Source organism: Cupressus sempervirens, chromosome 11 (assembly GCF_028749045.1).
Source record: "Cupressus sempervirens isolate cs-2001-9-10 chromosome 11, ASM2874904v1, whole genome shotgun sequence".
In the NCBI taxonomy this organism is placed as follows: Eukaryota; Viridiplantae; Streptophyta; class Pinopsida; order Cupressales; family Cupressaceae; genus Cupressus; species Cupressus sempervirens.
In genome coordinates this window covers 589,551,934-589,571,784 of record NC_143128.1, presented here as the reverse complement: position 1 = coordinate 589,571,784, position 19,851 = coordinate 589,551,934, and the positions used below count along the sequence as shown (strand labels likewise).

At 33.4% G+C, this 19,851-nt stretch overlaps 1 pseudogene; it reads right to left on the bottom strand.

The window, feature by feature from the left end:
* Positions 1-2,516: 2,516 nt before the first annotated feature.
* LOC149531048 (receptor-like protein kinase THESEUS 1) lies at positions 2,517-3,436 on the bottom strand (annotated as a pseudogene).
* Positions 3,437-19,851: the final 16,415 nt, after the last annotated feature.

Below are 19,851 nucleotides of genomic sequence, written 5' to 3'. Positions count from 1 at the left end.
TCCCAATTCTTGTAATAGGAACGTCTACAAATACTCTGATCTACAACCCATTCATAATTCAACACAAGATGGAAGATGATGCCCAAAACTGAAAATAACAACACTTTGATTGATAATAATCAAAGGAGAAATACTAAATGATTTTATTTAGAATAAAACCCCTGTTGCTTTGAACATCACAAATAAGAATACTCAAATTTTATTTGCTCACAACTTATGCTCAATCTATTACAAAAACTCGAGCTCTTAACATGCATAATGAAAATGCAAAACAAATTAAACTAAGTTCCTTCCCTCTACTCCAGCTCTCTGTCTCTTGCAACAAAGAATAACCCTTTTCAATGTCATTGAATTACATATTTAACACTTTCTCTCTGCTTGGCGGTGACTTTTCAGTTGCCAAGATAACTCTTTCTTTTAAGGAGTTGATTAGTCACTTTCATCTAATCCACTTGTTGGCTGATGGCCTTCTATTTTCACCAACTTTTCAAATTCTTCCCCTTTCCAAGGAACTCCAATCTAAAACCTCCTACCATTGTCTGGGATTTGTCTAGCCTTGAGGCACCTGTTTGCTATCACCCGTCCATATAATATTGTACACCATTCTATTTGAACCTGCATTATTTTTTGAACTGACATGTCTCTTCTCAGGAGGAATAATAGATAAGATTGATATATATGACCGGTAGCTCACTATGTGAAAATCATTTCCAACTATATTAATTATCTCAAAAGTTGAACCAAGCATGTTTTCTCCTTCATCCAGTTGAACTTGACTTGTTAAGCCTATAATGTTAGTTTGCAATAATATTTTGAGCAACTGTGGACTTCCTCTGAAGAGCTTAAGCTTTGCTAGCTCTGAAACACTTCCACTTGCAGTGGATAGGTGAGGATAATCTGTAAAGGATGTATTTCCTCCTTTTCCCAAAAAGTATCAATAGCACGAGTAATTGCCCACACTGTAGCATAAGCATACAATCCAAACACATTGAGGCCTAAATCAACATTTCCAACTTTTTGTAGATTATTCCATCTTACCAAGAAATCATGTTGCTGATAGGAATTGAGAATATGTCACCACACAGTAATGAGCCCTTGTAATGATTTTATTATATCCAAATCAAGCTCAAGGGAATCCAGAGCAAAAGATGGCCAATCTGTGGCTATCCATACATAGCTATTGCTCAACATTTGAAGGTAGTGTACTTCAAAGGAAAATTTCAGACCGACATCTGGATTCATATGAACAACAAAACTCTAGTTGTCATCAAAGTCAAATCTCTCAAGTTATCACCCAGGCTACTTCTAGAAATGTCTCTCTCCAATTGAAGAAACCAATTACATTGGCTATTGCTAACATCTGTGAGAGATCATTATGTGTCCAACGAAGAAAATAAGGGTACTGAAGTGAAGAGAGACTCGGATAAATTGCTCCAAATGATAAAAGTGGAACACTAAGTCCATCTTCTATGTGAGAAATAGTATGAGCAATCACAGAGGATTGTGGTCCTATAATTGCCAATACATTTTTCTTTGACAACTCAATAGCTTGTTGTAACATGCATGGAACTGATCAACAATTTTTCTTAGCAACACGTTCAATCTCATCTTTTGGCAAGCACATCTTGTGGTCCAGTTGCCTTCGCAATGTATCCAAAGGTATTCATTATTGCCCTTCAAATCCCCTTATTATGGGCTTTCAACATCTCCAACAGTTCAAAGTAGATTCTCATCCATTCTTGAGCAGGTACAAACTCTGCTCCCTCACTACGGCACCAAAACCATTCAACATCACATTTGCATCATTGCTGGTCTGCTCTTGAAAAGCATAAAGTATACCATCAATCAGCCATTCCTTCAAACGAGCATCAATATCTAAAGCACCCAAGTTCACAACCACCTTTTCAATTGTCTCCATTACCATCCAACGGTAAGGTTCACTTTCATCTTTAAGATTTTCAACAGTTCTTCCCACAATGTCTTCCACTCCTACCTTGTTAATTAACAGTTGTATCTATAGGCTATCGGTAGTTCCTTCTGTCCAGAGCCATTCTCCTAACCCAATAGTTACAAAAAAATTCCAAAATGCCAGCTATCATTAAACATATATATCCCTCATCTTTCATCAAGTAACTTCTTATTTATATTATTACTATGCATCGATTCTTTTCTGATGAGATCAACCTAATCCTCAATTTGAGTATGGTCTTAGCGTCGTTTCTATTCATTTTCCATGTAATGTCTTTCACTTAGGGTGACATCAATATATAAGATGTTGAAGTGAATGAAGATATGTTGATGTGCAATCTGATCAATTTTCTATCCACGTGCATATGTGCAATTGGAGACAGACCCACAAGCTCTTAACATCTCTATCACTCCTTAGATTTAAATATGCTATCTTTTGGAACTATTTGTGCCGTGGCTTCTTCTCAATTGGCTGGTTTGTATCGCAAAGGAATCTCTACAATATGATTTTTACTATTCTCATCTGGATCATTCCTCATTGCTATCTCCTAAAGTTGACAAGCATATTCCAGATTCCATAGAACATCTCCCATGGTAGGCCTATCGATACCTTGTTCTTCCAAACACTTCTCAGCCATCTTCCCAAACTTTTTGAGAGAGCCTGGATTGATGGTGCCAGCAAGATGAGAATCAATGATTTGATCAAGCATGCCCTTTTTCTGATAATGCATTACCCACTCTGCTATATTAACTTGCTCTCTAGGAAGAACTAGATTTAGTGCCGGTCTTGCACATAGGACCTCCAACAACAATGTGTCTAATCTAGAGTGGGTCTAGTCTTTGAAAGGCCAAAGTCAGCCACCTTGGAAACCAGATTCTCATCAAGTAAAATATTTGTGGTCTTGACATCATGATGAATGATACCTTGAGCTGCTCCAGTATGAAGGTAGTGAAGACACCTTACAGCTCCTATGCATACTTCAAGCCTCTATTTCTAGGAAAGTAGGGGGAGATTTGAGCCATACAAATGACTATGAAGAGGCCCATTGGCCATGTATTCATAGACAAGAATCATCTCACAACGCTCCTCATAGTAACCAATCAGAGATACAAGATGATGATGGTGAAGCTTTGGCAGCATCTCAATCTTTGTTTGAAATTCAGTGAGACCTTGTTCAGATCTCAGATTACCTTGCTTGACAACGACTTTAGTTCCATCTTCTAGCTATCCTTGATATACTTTTCCAAATCCACCAACACCCAGAAGCAAACTCTCGTCAAATTTATTTGTGGCTTCCTGAATTTTAGCAAATGTAAAGTACCAACCAAGGTTTGATTGTGTAGAGGACACGTATCTCCTAGTGCTACTCTTATGGGATATCATTAAAACTTTACTACCCATACTATGAGAATTTCCTCCATGCAATGGAAGACACAACCATGCAGGAGCTAAGACATTTTCTACCATGATCATCATAATAATATCTGAATCACCTCATTCATAATAACCTTAGTGCTAACAACTTGTTTCAGAACTATTATGATCATCACAAGGGCCTTTGCCTCCACATTTACACTTTGACAATAATATCACCAAACACCCAAACTGAAGTTTGAACCTATAGATATAGACCTCGATCGAAACTCTAATATTTGAACTTCCATGTTTAAAGAGAGTTTAGGAAACTTATTGAAAAACTAACTAGGACAACCAAATATTGAAATTTTGAAATAGGGGTACTAAAAGTGCGCCTACACATTCCCCCACTCTCTCTCTAAGGTTAAGAAAAGTGTAGAAGTATGGGTCAAGCATAGCTTTAGTATTGGGTGTAGCACCATGATTGGAATACTGAAGTCAATAAAAAAAAATCTCCCTGACATGCCCCTCCCCTCAAAATTTTATGGCTATGGTAGGACCAAATTGAGTTCCATATATATGTTACTCTGTATGATACACTTGTAAGATATGGCTAGCAGAGTGATGATCCTAAAACTGAATATTAAAGCTAGCTTAGGCACTTTAGATAGTTAAAATATGAGAATTGATGAATAATTTTTCAAATGGAGTAGATGTTTGATTCTCTTCGAATAAATTTCAAACTAAATTGTGAAGTCTCTGATTTGTGAAGTACATTGAGAAAATTGAAAGCAATTAAAGTAATCAATAAGAAGGATCAATAGCTGAACCATGAAATGAAAATACCAAAGGTTGGATTATGCTCCCACTTTAAAAAGTACACTTCTCGACATTAGTGACACCATTTTAGGAAGGTTTTTCCTTCAAGATTTTTGGTTGTCTCTTGAGAGCTAGGATGGGACACCTTTAGCCAAAAAGATATTGGAAAGTGTCCTGGCTCAAGCAGGAGGGCACACCATCTCAGTACAGTGCCCTGATCTAGTGCTATAGTGGATGAAAGCCTATTATCCAAATACCAAGGAAGTTATTTCATTGAATAATAAAGTGATTGTCCACGTAGATCCTATTTCTATTGTCATTGCTTTTTGATTATCTACCAGAGTGCAATATATGCCAACATCAGTTTAAGAACCACCAAGGAGAACTATATGGAAAATCAAACTTAGTGTTTAAAAACCATTTCTAGATCATGTCTCTTGCAACCAAGGAAAAGGAAATCTCAATTAGTCAAGTCCATAGATAGATCATTGTTGAAAGAAGATATAGCAAATATGGTAACTCTATTGAGTAGAATAATAGGACTTCAGGATTCACATGAGTTCAAAGGTTGGATGTTCATATTTATTAACATGATCTAAAAAGGAAAGCAAAAAATTGATTGGGCTAGAATTATCAGTGACTCATTGCATATGCAACTCATAGAAATTTAGGCAAATGATTGTTTCTACATGACTTCTTATCTTTTCTACACTATTAAAAGCACTAAAAGTTGGTGAGGGCTTAACTTGCAAGGTATCTATGATGATACAAAAATTATTTACAATTTTTCCTTAGATACAATATGATAGTATCCTACACCATTTTCAAATAGTGAATGACACATTCATGATGTTGACTATAAGAGAAATTCAAGGAAGCATGGGACTCAAAATTTCACCAAAAGCAACGATGAAAGTATAGAGGTGTTTTTATATAGTTCCCAAAGTTCACTTAAATCATGTTAGCTACCTATAATGGGTATCCCCTTATGCTACCTAGATTTGTCAATGATAAATTGGTCTTGATAGAAATGTGTAGATAGATCAGTCAAATTAATAAGATTTGCAAGAATAGGAGGATAGATGAAATACCTTTCCCTATCAGTATTGGGGGTTATAGTTGGGATACTACATCAGATGTGAGGAACATAGAGAGATCCATTGCCACGATTAATTTGCATCCTTATACCATATATTTCCCCTATGATAGTAAAGGCTACGCAGTTAATGAGTTCAAGCTAAACCCCAATGTTGGTCACTTTTTGACTCTAGAAGATTTTTGGGAAGATTGTGAAAGTGATTTCAAAGTTACGAAAAGAGATTGGATGTAGCTTACTATAAGGTAGATGATAGACTTCAAGGTGGATATCGATGTGATAGGTATAAATGATGAAGGAGTTTCCTTGGTCAATCCCTTCTACTATGAGAAAATTGAATTACTAGATCTTCCCCCTATTGATTGGTCAGTTTAGGAGTTAAAAAGCATGAAGGAAAGAACTACCTATGTCCTTAAAAGAACAAGGGAATGGATCAATAAACTGAGAGCACAAAAAGTGACTAATGAATTACAAAATAAAGAGAGGAGAATTAATCAAGGAGGATCATCTTGAATGGCATTGGAGGCAACTTCTAATGAGAAAATACAACAATTAGATACTAGTGATCTAGATAAAGGTGAAGATCTAAATCAGCCAATTAAGTTCACAGTCAAAAGAAGGAGGACAAAACTGAAAGGAAAATCTGATAGAGTAAATCAGGAAGGAAATAAAATTAAAGAGAAGGATCAAAGCACCCCTCAAAATGTGGAAAAATAGATCCCAATTACATCCTCTCATGACATAGTAATTCCTCCTTCAAGCCTCTTTTCTCTTGAGATATCATTAATAGACATCACACAATTAGATGATCAATTATCTAATCTAGAAGAATTAATGATGATTGCTAAAAATGCAATAGGCAACATGCAAGTTTCACTTCTAGCTACTATTCATTCATGGCTCCAAACTAGTCTCCAAAAGAAAAAGAAAGTTGTTCAGATGATCTTGCCTCCATTTGATGTAATCTCTAGCTTCCTCCAGAAGCCTCCTAAAATGAAAAAGACTAAAGTGATGTCTAGGTTGGCCATTGATAAAACTTTAGGTAATCTATGTATAGAAATAGAAAATCCCATAATTGACAAGAATGTTGATGAAGCATCTGAATTATATTTCATGCTAAATAAGGTTGATCCTGGTCCATCTATTGTGGAAAGTGATTTTCAGAATTTTGAAGTGACTATTGCCCAAATATTACAAAGAGCGAAGAAAGAGAAAAGATCCAAGGAGCAACTCAAAGAGAAAGTTTAGATGCTAGTGTCTTACATCAATTCAATTAGTGATTCCTCTAATGCAAAGGCAGTAGTTACTTTGTTAGCCTTAGTAGGCCCTAATGGTATTCTTGATCATACTATTGTTGAAAGAGTAAACAAACACAAGTCACATAGTATGATGATTGAAGCTTGGATAAATAGAATGATAGAAGATGCTTAAAAAATCATAACTAGAGTGAAGGAAATATATGAAAAGCCATCAAATGGGTACAAGATATGTATAAAGAGCTAGAAGGCAATAAGGAGTAGAAAGTCACCCTACAAAAAGTAGCTAATGAACTATAAGAAAATCCAAGTTAGATACAAACACCCTGATTCTTGAGAAAATTATTGCTGTTCCAATTGAATATCAGACATGTATCTAGAGTAAAAGTATTAATTAGAAGGTGATAAATATTAGCAAAGAGATCAATGAATTTGAAAAACTGATAGCCTCATGTGAACAACTAAAAATGCAAGTTACAGATGAACTAGTCTCTATTATCATAGGTGGAGCAGTAGTAAGCAATATTTAACATATTGTTTGTTAATTTCTTCTTGATTCCTTTAGTATCAAAATTCATGCATAAATGGAGAATCTAGTGTCAGATGTCAAAACTATGGTGAAGCTCAGCCTAGTCATAGTCACTCTAGAAGATTACAACATTTCAGCCTATCAACAAGAGTCATAAGAGATCTAGGATAAATACTTTACTGCCAATTATGATTCAATGGTGACCATCCTAGACACTTATAGGCTTTCCAAGATAAGTCAATCATGTCTAGATAGATAGAGTTCATAGCTAGAAGACCAATGATTGGATATGAATGCATTCTTAGTAATTCTAGCTTAAGTTATGTTTTTTGGATTTTTCCTTGTATAGGTTAATTTTAGTGAGGTTAATTAACCTTTCCAAAATTATGTGTTTTGGAGGTAGTTATTAACCACAAAGAGGTAGTTCTTAACGTCTATGTCTATATAAGGAGTCATTTTTGGCTTTGTAGGTGATTTTTTTTGGGCTTTAAAAAAAGGGAGCATTATGCTAAAATTTTGATTATAAGACGATATTTGGAAAGTGTGTACAAATTTTGTCTTTGTAATCAAAAATTCCTCTTAGGTTCTTGGTGGAAGAAAATAAAAGAATGTGCAATTTGAGTTCTCTTCTTCTAAATTTAAATTGTTAGAAATGTTGATTCTCTTTGCAGTGAGCATTCTCATGGTATTGTGTAGATGTTTATGAATCTTTGGATTAGCATTGTGCTAGTAATAGTTCTCAAGCATAGATCTTGATTGTTGTTATCAGTGATTTTAAGTTAGTCTGGGAAAACTTTGAAGTCATGTGGTACATTCATCATCAATGGCTTTCTATTTATCTTTTAAATTTTGATTTCACTTTTATTTGAAAAATTTCAAAATTATATCATACGAGAGAGCTACCCATCTAAACAAAAGGAAGGCCACATATCAAGGGCCTATCCAACTATTGTAAATAGTTTGTCAAATGCACTTCGTTGGGCCATTTTCAAGTGATAAATCTATTTACCAATAGAGTTACATCAAAAAAGAAATTATTGTATGTATACCTATCTTATGAAGAAAATGAATTGTATTATTGCATGTTAGGGAAGTGAGCTCTTCTTACATACATTGTATTTTTTAACCAACTCCTTACAGTTTTGTTGCAACTCCTAATAGGGTTGAGGCTTCTAAAAAGGCCTAGTCTTCTAACAAGGACTCAAGACACTATATGTACTTCATAGACTCCTAACAGGGTCAATATGCATAATAGGATCCTATTATTTTGTGAATCATCTAGTGGGTATAATCCCCACCGTGGTTTTTCCTTGACCAGGGTTTCCCTAGTTAACAAATAATGGTGTAATGATTTCTCTATGTGCATGGTTATATTTATAGTTTAGCATTGTTAGTTTACTTTCATATGAAATTTATAAAGTAATTAACAATCTTTAGTTGTGGGAAAAAGTTTGTAATATATTGACTCAACCCCCCCCCCCCCCCCCCCCCTCTCCCATTATTATCTATTTCTAACATTATGTATTCATTGATGTGTGATGAAATCTATGTTCAACTTATGCATAAAATTTATTATTCTAGAAGTATAACATGTTTAAATAGCATTTTTTGATTGAGTGGGAATGATTTCAAATCCTGAATTAGGGTGAGTGTGCCCTATTATGTAATGAATTATATAGATAGGGAAATAAGATGAAATCCTAAGTGTAGATCATGGGAAATAGGGTTGTGATCAAACAAATTTGTTGAAATGACTATGTACTAGTACATTATTGAGATAAATTAGATTTAATCAAGAAGATGAGTGTTTATATTTATAGATCATTTTACTTGTTTATCCCTAATATTTTTTACAAGTAAATTCCATAGTTGGGTAGATCCTAGCATATCTTTCTTGTAAATCCTTTAACAGGGTGACTTGTTAACATAGGTTTAAATCCCTTTTTAGGTTTCATCCCAATAGATCAAAGCTCTAATATTTGTTCATCTCTTATTGTCAATTCTACCTCTATATCATGATCATAACTTGTGATCGCATTAACTAAAGCCATGAGATGATCAATTTGAGATGCATCTTCATTACTATCTTTTCATACTTCTTTATCTTTATTATGTTCTTCACATCTCTTTCATCTAGTTTCTTTTCATATAGTATATGTTCTTATACTTTAACTTTTTATAATCTTTCTTTAATATTTCATATTTTGGATCATCATCTTCCTCTTATTTTCCTTTCATTTCATTCTTCTCATTGATATCCAATATGCTAAATTGTGGAACACTAGGGGTTTTCTCTTATTGTGTCTTAGCTTGACCCTTAGGTGTATATCCTCCACCTTTATGTGTCTCTTTACCTTTAACCTTCTTAGTTTTATTTACCTTCTCAGTATCAACTATGTTATCAACTTGAATAAGTAAGTTGATATAATAGTGATAGGGGGTTCTTATTGTGTACGAGTGGAATCATTTACACTTTGCTCCTATGTTTCAGTGTTACCTATTTGAGTGTCCATATCTTCTTCTTTATCCTCTCTTTTATCATGTTTCTTCTCATCTTGTTGTTCTTGACTTGCTTCACCTTGATCAGTATCCTTGACCTATTATATGATCTTCTTAGGTTGGTTAATAGTCATTATCACATGTTATATTTCCTTATCCTACTCTATTACACTAGCCTTTTTTTTTTTAGTGTTAGTAATATCATTCTAAATTTCAATAGGATTTTCCTCAAGTGGTGATTGAAGTGGTATATCATTACCTTCATTTCCAACCATGCGCGAATTAGGGTCATTAAGAATGTTCTCAACTATATCATCTTTTTGATATGTTTGTGTTTTGTCTTTTTCACGTGGTTGATCAATGCTATATATCCTTGTCCATAACACTAGTTCTTCTTCAACTTCATGTTCATATCTCATTAATAGTCTTGTAATCATTTTTCAAATACTGAACGTAGGTTTGTACTTTTTAAGTGTTTCATCCACTTCCTTTGCAAATATGTTACTATATAGATGAGTTTCCTTTCTCCTATCTCCTTTTCAATATTAGTTGTGGATTTCCATCTAACATTTATTGATTCATACAAATCATTAGTAATACAAATTTTAAGTTTTTTAAACATTTAAAAGTAAAAAATAATAGCACCCTTGATTGTTTTCTTGTCATCATATGGTAATCTTGAAAACTTAAAAGTTATTGACATTACCTACCAATCCATGTTCTCTTATTACCTTGGAAACTTTGGTAGAATTATATGGTCTATTGAATTTTTCTTTACCATATTTTCCTATTTCTATAATCTCCTTCTAAAAATCTATTCTCTCACTATCTACTTCAGTCTTTTTCTTTTTCTTGCTAGGTAATTCCTTGATCCAACCTTTAGATTTCCACTTTTCACATGTCTTTATTTTTAGGGGTTTTGATACTTCATTTGATTTGATATTAGTGGATCGACCTTCATCCATCTCTTCCATAATGCTTTACCCTATTGTTGGCAATCCAAAAATTTTGGGCTATATTTTCTTTCATTTCCTCTTTGTGTATGCATCATTAATAGTTTTTATTTTCTCACTAGTGGAGCTACTACCTTCATCGGTTCCATAGTTATCTTCTAATTTTCTCATGATCTTCCTTTTATTCCTTTATATTCTAGGTTTTTTGAGGTCTAAGGTTATTCTTGCATAAGCTTCCTCAAATATTCCAATTCTATTTGCATTTTTGTCAACCATTTCATTCAAGGTTAACATATGTTCATTAGTTTTGTGTCCCATTGTAAGTGACCATGATATTATTGGTTCTACCACTTACTTTTTTCAAGTATTAATGTTAAATATGAAATAAATAGTGTTCGTACAATTCCCTACAATGTGAGGTGGAATTCTATGTCTTATGAGCATTCTCTCCTAAGTTTTCTTAAAGTAATCCCCAAGTGACACTATCCAAGTTTTCACCTAATTCACATATGTATTGATTGATTTGAAACAATATAGGTCTATAAATTTTCCATTTTATTGTTCCTTTACTAAAAAGGTAACTTTGAAAGGAAAAGTGTTAGAAAGTGAAGTACACTGATATCAATAAGAGGGAGGGTAAATCGATTATGCACTTTAAAACATTTCTTCCCAACTATGGATATTATTTAAAACCATCCACAACATAAAGAAACTAATAACATAATATTTTTTTAACTAGGGAAACCTCAATTGAGGGAAAACCTCATTGAGGATGCTATCAAAAAAAAGATGCACTAATTAAAAGTATCTTATGAAAGATATAGACTCTATTAGGATCTTATTACATTAGTATAGTGTATATATCCTTGTTAGAGGACTAGACCTAATTAGAAGCCTCAACCCTATTTGGAGTTGTAATTACAACACAAAATAGAAGTTGAGCCCACTACCTAAACATAAATATACAACTTCACAACTTATAAAAAGCAATACCATAATTATGATTGTTGTTGATATCTCTTATATCTAATTATTCCTTTGAAGTTATTCTCATCACAAGATTTATATCATATATCTACTCTATTATTATCATGAAATTTCCATGTATACAATGTCATCAAAGTGCACTTAAGTCAATCATATCATTATGATGTAGGAAGCGATGAACAACTAGGGCCAACGGTACACCCAGCTATCCCAACCTACATGAATCAACACAACAAAAAATACAACACCAAAAAGAGAGATAATGATATCTTTACTGATTCATCAAGTAATCAACATACATGCCCAGTTGCAAGGCCTTTTGGATTATGGTCAATTACAAGTACATTCAAAATCCAAACTCATGATCCAACTCTAAGTTTACATTTATAGGTACATATCCCTCTTATTTTCCAATCCTCATAGTTCTTCCCCAAAACTCAATCCTAGACTTCCTTAAATACATGTGTAGCCATAGGTCAGCCTATCATAAGATTAATTTCTACATTAAATGCATGTGTAGCCACAAGTAAAATCACATCATATATAACTACCTATGAAAAAATTAAATGTAATTAAAGTCTGCCCAAATGGGAACCAGACACAGAGAACTTGGAAAATAAAGATTTTACAAAATACTACCACTTTACATTCACATGAGCTCGGTATCCAAAGGAATCACTCGACAATAACTAAGAACTTGAAACCCACCAACGCTTGGTAACCAAAGAAATCACTTAGTAACCAATGGAACTCGACAATCAAAGGAACCAACTCAAAATTAAAACAAATCACTTGAAAACCAAAGGAACTCAATAACCAAAGGAATTTCTCAACACCCAAAGGATCACTCAGCAACCAAACGCTCGACATCAACTTAAGAACTTGGCAACAACTAGTAGAATGAACAAAAGTGCAGGATTGCAAGGAAATCTAGGATGCTCCTACATTAGACAACAAAGGTTGAAGAAAATGATTCTGTTGAATCATGCAAGTGTCACAGCCTGAGCCAAATCCAACTTAGATTGAGAAATCCATATAGCATCTTCAATTGATTTGTTCTTCCACTTCACCATATATTTATAGTAATCTTTTCCTCTTGTACTCATACCAACTCTTTGATTCAATATCTATTTAACTTCTTCAATCTACTTCTTAGGATAATCATACGATACAAAAACCTCATCATTTGACTCATGATACTTATATAAGTCAGAAACATTAAATATAGGAGATATATCCATGTCACCAGGTAACTCAACCTCATATGCATTACCACTATCAAATTTTCTCAAGATCTTACAAGGACCAAACTTCTTCATTTTAAGCTTATTGTATGTTCCAATAGGAAATATTCCTTTCTTTAAATGAACCATCACCTCATCACCAACTTCAAAATCATGATGTCTTCTAGACTTATCAAAATTCTCCTTATACTTATAATTACTTTTTTCTAACCTCAACTTCACTTCCTTATGCAAAGACTCCATATAATTAGCAATTCTTCTCCTACAATGCTTCTCTTTTCTTCACCAGCAACATCCCTCAAATCTGATACTCCTCTAGGCTACATTCCTATAACAATCTCAAAAGGTGTTTTCCTTGTACTCCTAATCATAGAATTATTATATGCAAATTCAACTTGTGCCAATACCATCTCCTAATTACATAGCTTATCTCCCACTAAACATCTCAACAAATTACCCAACCTTCTATTCACAACCTCTACCCATCCATCTATTTATGGGTGGAATGTAGAACTAAACTTCAACTCAGTAACTATCTTCTTCCACAAAGTCTTCCAAAAGTAACCAACAAACTTACTATCTCTGTCAGAAATAATACTTCTTGGTAATCCATGCAATCTCACAATCTCTTTAAAGAAAAGTTCAACAACATGCTCAACATCTGATGTCTTCTTACATGGTATGAAATGAGCCATTTTAGAAAATCTTTCCACAAAAGAAATGTGGAATCATACCCCTTCATTGTCTTAGGTAATCCAAGAACAAAATACATACTAATGTCACTCCAATGTTTCTCAAGAATAGTATTAGGTGTATATAAACTAGTATTCTAACTCACTCATTTTTCAACTTGACAAACTCCACAACTCTTTTAAATTTTCTAAACATCCTTATACATTTGTGGCCAATATTACTTCTCTTTCAGAAAACTCAATATCTTATCAATTCCAAAATGTCCAACCAATCCACCACTATTCTTTTCCTTAATCAGATTCAACCTCATAGAACTTCTAGGAATACACAATTGAATACCTTTGAACAACATACCTTCTTGAATGAAATACTCATCATACTTACATATGTGATCTATCAGATTTGGTGCTTTGCACTCTCTCCATGCCTTAGAAAAATTAGGATCAACATCATACAACTCTTTCATTACATCAACACCAAGAACTTAAACCATCATTTTAGTCAACGAAGAATATCTTCTACTCGATGCATCAAAAACTCTATTAGTAACTCCACTCTTATGCTTAGTTACAAATGTAAAACTCTATAAGTACTCAACCCACATCATATGTCTAATTCAATTTATGTTGACTTCCCAAGTATTGTAAAGCTTTATGATTAGTATACAACACAAACTCCTTAGGAAGAAAATAATGTCCCCACTTCTTCAATACTTGAAAAATAGAAAAAAATTCTTGATCATACATAGAATATTTCTTTTTAGAATCATTCAACTTCTCACTAAAGAAAGCAATAGGTTTACCTTCTTGAGTTAATACAACTGCTATTACACTATCACTTGCATCACATTCAACTTGAAATACCTTATTGAAATCAGGCAAAGCCAATACAGGTAACTCAGCAACCTTTTGTTTCAAAGTCTCAAAACTCTTATCAATTCCATGTGTCCACTTAAATTCCTTTTTATTTCCTCTCATTGTCTCAATCATAGCATTACAAACAGAATTGAAATGTCTTATGAACTTTCTATAGAAACTAGCCAAACCATGAAATGATCTTACCTCACCCACATTCTTAGGTGTAGACCATTCCAAAATTTCTTTTACCTTCTTAGGATCCATCTTAAAACCATCAACTAAAATAAAAAATCCCAAATACACAATCTCTTTTTGCATAAAAGAACACTTTTTCAGATTAATCAACAATTTGTCCTCTTTCAACCTCTGCAATACTTGTCTAATATGCTCAAGATTTTCTTCTTTAGTCTTACTAAATATCAAAACATCATCCAAATAAAAAATCACAAACTTACCCAAAAATCTTTTGAGAACTTCATTCATCAACCTCATGAAAGTACTAGGTGCATTAGTCATACCAAAAGGCATAACCAACCATTCATACAAACCATTTTTTGTCTTGAAAGTAGTCTTCCATTCATCACCTTCTCTAATTTTGATCTGATGATAGCCACTCTTCAAATCAATCTTGATAAAATACTTTTCTCCACTCAAACAATCCATTATGTCATCCATCCTTGGCATAGGAAACCTATATTTCATTGTAATCTTGTTGATAGCTCTAGAATTAGTACACATTCTCCATTCTCCATTATTTTTAGGTGCTAATATAGTAGGTACAGTACATGGACTCATACTTTCTCTGATCAAACCATTTTTTAGCAACGCATGCACTTTCCTATTAAGTTCTTCATTCTCTATACGTCTCAATCTATATGGTGATTTGTTTGGCAAACTAGCTCCACGAATTAGATCCATACAATAACTTATATTCTTACTGGAGGTAAACCATCAAGTATATCCTCTACAACAATCTATTTATACTCATTTAGCATTTCTATGATTTCTTCTAGTACTCAGTCAATACTACCAGCTATCACTTGGTCACCATTGACTGGCACTCAGTTAACACTATTTTTTTTTCACTTGGTTACTATTGACATAACTTGGTTTCCTTGGAATTATAGTAAAACAAACTTGATTCCCTTTTATTTCCTTTTCAAATTGTTTCCCATTGACCATGTATATTTTTATAATAGTATAATTAACCTCATCTGGACCTTCAATTAAAGGTAGCAGTATTTGTTTCTTCCCATTAACCTATAGAGTATATTGATTCAATTTTCCATCATGCATAGCATATCTATCATATTTCCAAGGTCTACCCAACAAAATATGATAAGAATCCATAGGCATAATATCACACAAAACTTCATCAAAGTAATGTCCAATTTTAAACTTCATAAGGCATTGCTCACTTACCAATATCTTATACTCATCTTTGATCCATGAAACATGATAGGGTTTAGGATGTTTCAACCTTTGCAATTGCAACTTTGTAACTAGCTCTTCTGATGCCAAATTTGTAGAACTTCCACTATCAATGATCACTTTGTAGCATTTTCCAGCCATCTTACATCTTGTCTTGAAAAGACTTCTCCTTAAAATAGGTTCCTCATCATTTCCCTTATTACATAAGGTTCTTCTCACTATCATACTTTCTCTAGACTCAAGTCTACTTGGTGAACCCTCATCATCTTCTTGAATCAAAAAATTTCTGTTACCTTGCCTACTTTTAGAGGATCTACATTCAAAAGATCTATGCCCTTCTTTAACACATCTAGAACAATTACCATGAAAACCACCTCGACAATAAGAATTACCTCTTTATCGGTAAGAACTAGTACCTCCTTGGTAAGAACTATCACTTTTCCATTCGGTCTTGTCTTGATCATCATTTTTCCATTCAGATTTGAAAGTATCTTGTACAAAATTGTTAGATCTACCATCTTCACTGTAAGATCTACCTCTACCTCTTTTGTATCTACCACCTCTACCTCTTTGTCCTTGTTCATGCTTCTTTGTAAAGATTTCCTTAGCTTTTAAAGCATATTGATATGCTTCTTCCACACTTTCCAATTTTACAAAACTTATTTCATCTTGAACTCTAGATCTCAATCCATGTATGTATCTTGCAATTTTCTCAACATCATCATCTGCATGTCCATACCTGATGTCCAACCTATAGAATTCCTCAGTATACTCCTTCACACTTATATCTCTTTGTCTCAAATTTTGCATCTTTCTTAGCAAGCTAACTTGGTAATTAGTAGGAAGGAATTTGTTCTTTACCTTGTTCAACATCTTTAGCCAAGTTCTAATCTTCTCCTTTTCTCTCCTTTGTTTATTAGTTTGCAAATGCTCCCACCATATTGAGGCATGACCCTTCAACCTAGTAACAACAATCTTCACCTTCTTATTATTAGGAGTGTTTTCATACTCAAAGAACTTCTCCATATCATAAATCCAATCCAACACAACATTGGTATCCAATTTTCCATCATAAGGAACAACTTCTACAACAAGCTTTGAATTTTCCCTAGATAATACTCTCAACAACATTGCTTCATCTTGGTCTTCTTCAGGTTCTAGATTAGGGTTTGGTGTTATTGCTTCATCATCACTTACATCATCTAGAAGTGTTGCTCTCCTCTAGGCTATCTCTACAACATCTAATGTGGCTACAATTTATCTCAGTGTATCTAATATTGCATTATCAGCATTTCCTCTACCTTGAATCATTTTTACAAATCAAGTTCCTACAAGATCATAACTCTCTACAAGTTATAGGTCAAATCCACAGCCCTACAACCCAATTCACTCATGATTCTACATGATCTAATCAACACAAGTATGAGCCTCAAGATTTGATACCAATTGATGCAGGAAATGAGGAACAACCAGGGCCAAGGGTACACCTAGCTATTCCAACTTGCATGAATCAACACAACAAAAAACACAACACAAAAATATAGCACCAAGGATAGAGAAAATGATATCTTTATTGATTCATCAAGTAAACATCATACATGCCTAGCTATAAGGCCTTTTGGCTAGAAGTACATTCAAAATCTAGATTCATAATCCAACTCCAAGTTCACATTTATGGGCACATATCCCTTGTATTTTCCAATCCTCATTGTTCTTCCCCAAAACTCAATCCTAGACTTCCCTAAATACATGTACAACCATAGGTTGGCCTATCACAAGATCAAATTCTACATTAAATTCATGTATAGTCACAAGTCATCTCACATTAGATATAACTACCTATGCAAAAATTAAATGCAAGTAAATTTGGCCCAAACAGGAACTAGACATAGAGAACTCGAAAAAAAAATACATCACAAAATACTAGCAATTGACATTCACATGAGCTCAACATCCAAAGGAATCACTTGATAACAATAGAGAACTTGGCACCCACCAACACTCAGTAACCAAAGAAATCACTTAGCAACCAAAGGAACTCAGAAACCAAAGGAACTAACTCAACATCCAAAGAAATCACTCAACAACCAAAGGACCTCGACATCCAAAAGAATTGCTTGGCACCCAAAGGATCACTTGGCAAATAAAGACTCAACATCAACTTAAGAACTTGATAGCAACTGACAGAATGAAAAAAAGTGCAGGATTGCAAGGAAACCCAAGATTCTTTTGCATCACATTACAATACAAATGAAACGTTCACTAAACTAAAATTTCTTCCTTTATACCAAAATCTTTAGGCTATTGGTCTTAACCTTCTTCACATGTTTCTAAAACTCAATATTATATTCTTTTATGTGAGGAATAAGATCTAGGATGCCATCCCTACCTTGTCAATATCTTTTTTTGACAATTCAAAACAATTCCTTGACCTAAATTTAATACTCTACCTACTACTCTATTCTACAATGTTTAACTAGTTATTAATAAATTTAAACAACATACATGAAATTCATATCAAAAATTTTAGAAGCCCCAGAAGTGTCTTCTATGATGTCCTTGATACCTTCTCTTGATCTTGCTAAACTATTTATGTCTTATGTAAAGCTTAACTTTTAACTTTGGTAGCCTTAGCACTATAGTATGTTTCCATTAATGAAAACCCTAACGTAATACCTTATCCAAACTATCAAAAATCTCCTCATTTGGCATTGATGGCAACATAGGAAAAAATTGGCTAAGTATAACATGCTTCTTCAAAAACTTCAAAAATTGTGGCCAATATAAAATTGCAAAACTTCAAAATTGTGGATCATTGATATATACCATCTATACATACTATTGTACTCCCCCTAAGATTATACTCCATATAATTTCTCCCCCTTACTATATACAAAGTAAGTTGTACATACCTTTTATACTTATCTATTTTTCATGATCTTCTCCCCAAATACAATTTTTTCCCTATCTACTTCTCCCCCTTCAACATATATGACAAAGGTGAGACAAAACAAATTTATGTGCATGTCAAGATTTTTTCCTTCTCCTTCATGAAGATGGGTCTTGGTCAAAATTGCCAAGTAAGATGCAAAATTGTTCTTCAAAGCTATAAAATTTGTATCTCAAGTAGACTTTACAATCTCTCACATATTGATCATTATAGACTGTCCATAAACTATGATTTTTTCTGCATTAAGCATAATGAATAAAAATTTCTCATATGATTTATTTACATCTAAGAGTGTTTTCAATTGATTTTTCAAGAAAATAATTCTTGGAGATAAATGGTCTCTAAATATATTGAATATTCTCATTGTCTTATCTCTATCATGTTCCAATTATTTCAATTGATCACGAGCCTTTCTCACTCTTTGATAAATTTCAATAATTTGTACATCATTAGTATTAATTTCTTCATCTATCCTTTCTATCCCAGTCTCCTCCTTAATGGCCTTTTCAATCTCAAAAGTGTGTTAATGTGCCCTTGCATAGTCAACATAAACGTGTTTCCCTTCTATGATACATTTTCTCAAATATTTTATGCACAAATCTAAAATAATTAAGTCATTTTTCACATTTTAAAATACTTGACTTAGAAACTTGGCATCATGAGCTATTTTTACCTTTACCTTTACACTCTCCTCAAGAATGGTGTAATGTCCATCAAACTCTTCAATGACTATTTCTAATTTCTTCTCCTTGTTATATTATGCAAATTGTACTAGAAATGGTAAATTTGTATGATGTCTATCAATGCAAGGTTAAATACCTTTTGAGTATTCTTAGTCATCTTTCCAAATTCTTCCAATGCTTTGGTAAAGGCAAAAGTTGGTAACTACATGTATCTCTTAGGATCCATCTCTCCTTTAATCACATTTGAAATTTCTCCTTCAAATATTATTTCTAATGAAGATAGAGAAGTGCTAACACCTTATTTTCCTTTATCAACTAATTTAGTAGGTTTTTGATTACCTAAATTTTATTTTCTCATCTAACTTCCTCTGACACGTGTTCTTCATCAAGCCTTCATTCTTTCATTTACTTTTTTAGTCTTAGTCCTCTATTATGAGATTGCTTAATTCATAGAGTCAAGCTATGGTTGCAACATGGATGAGATATCATTTATAATTTCTGTAACTATTTTCTCTATTTTATCCTCACT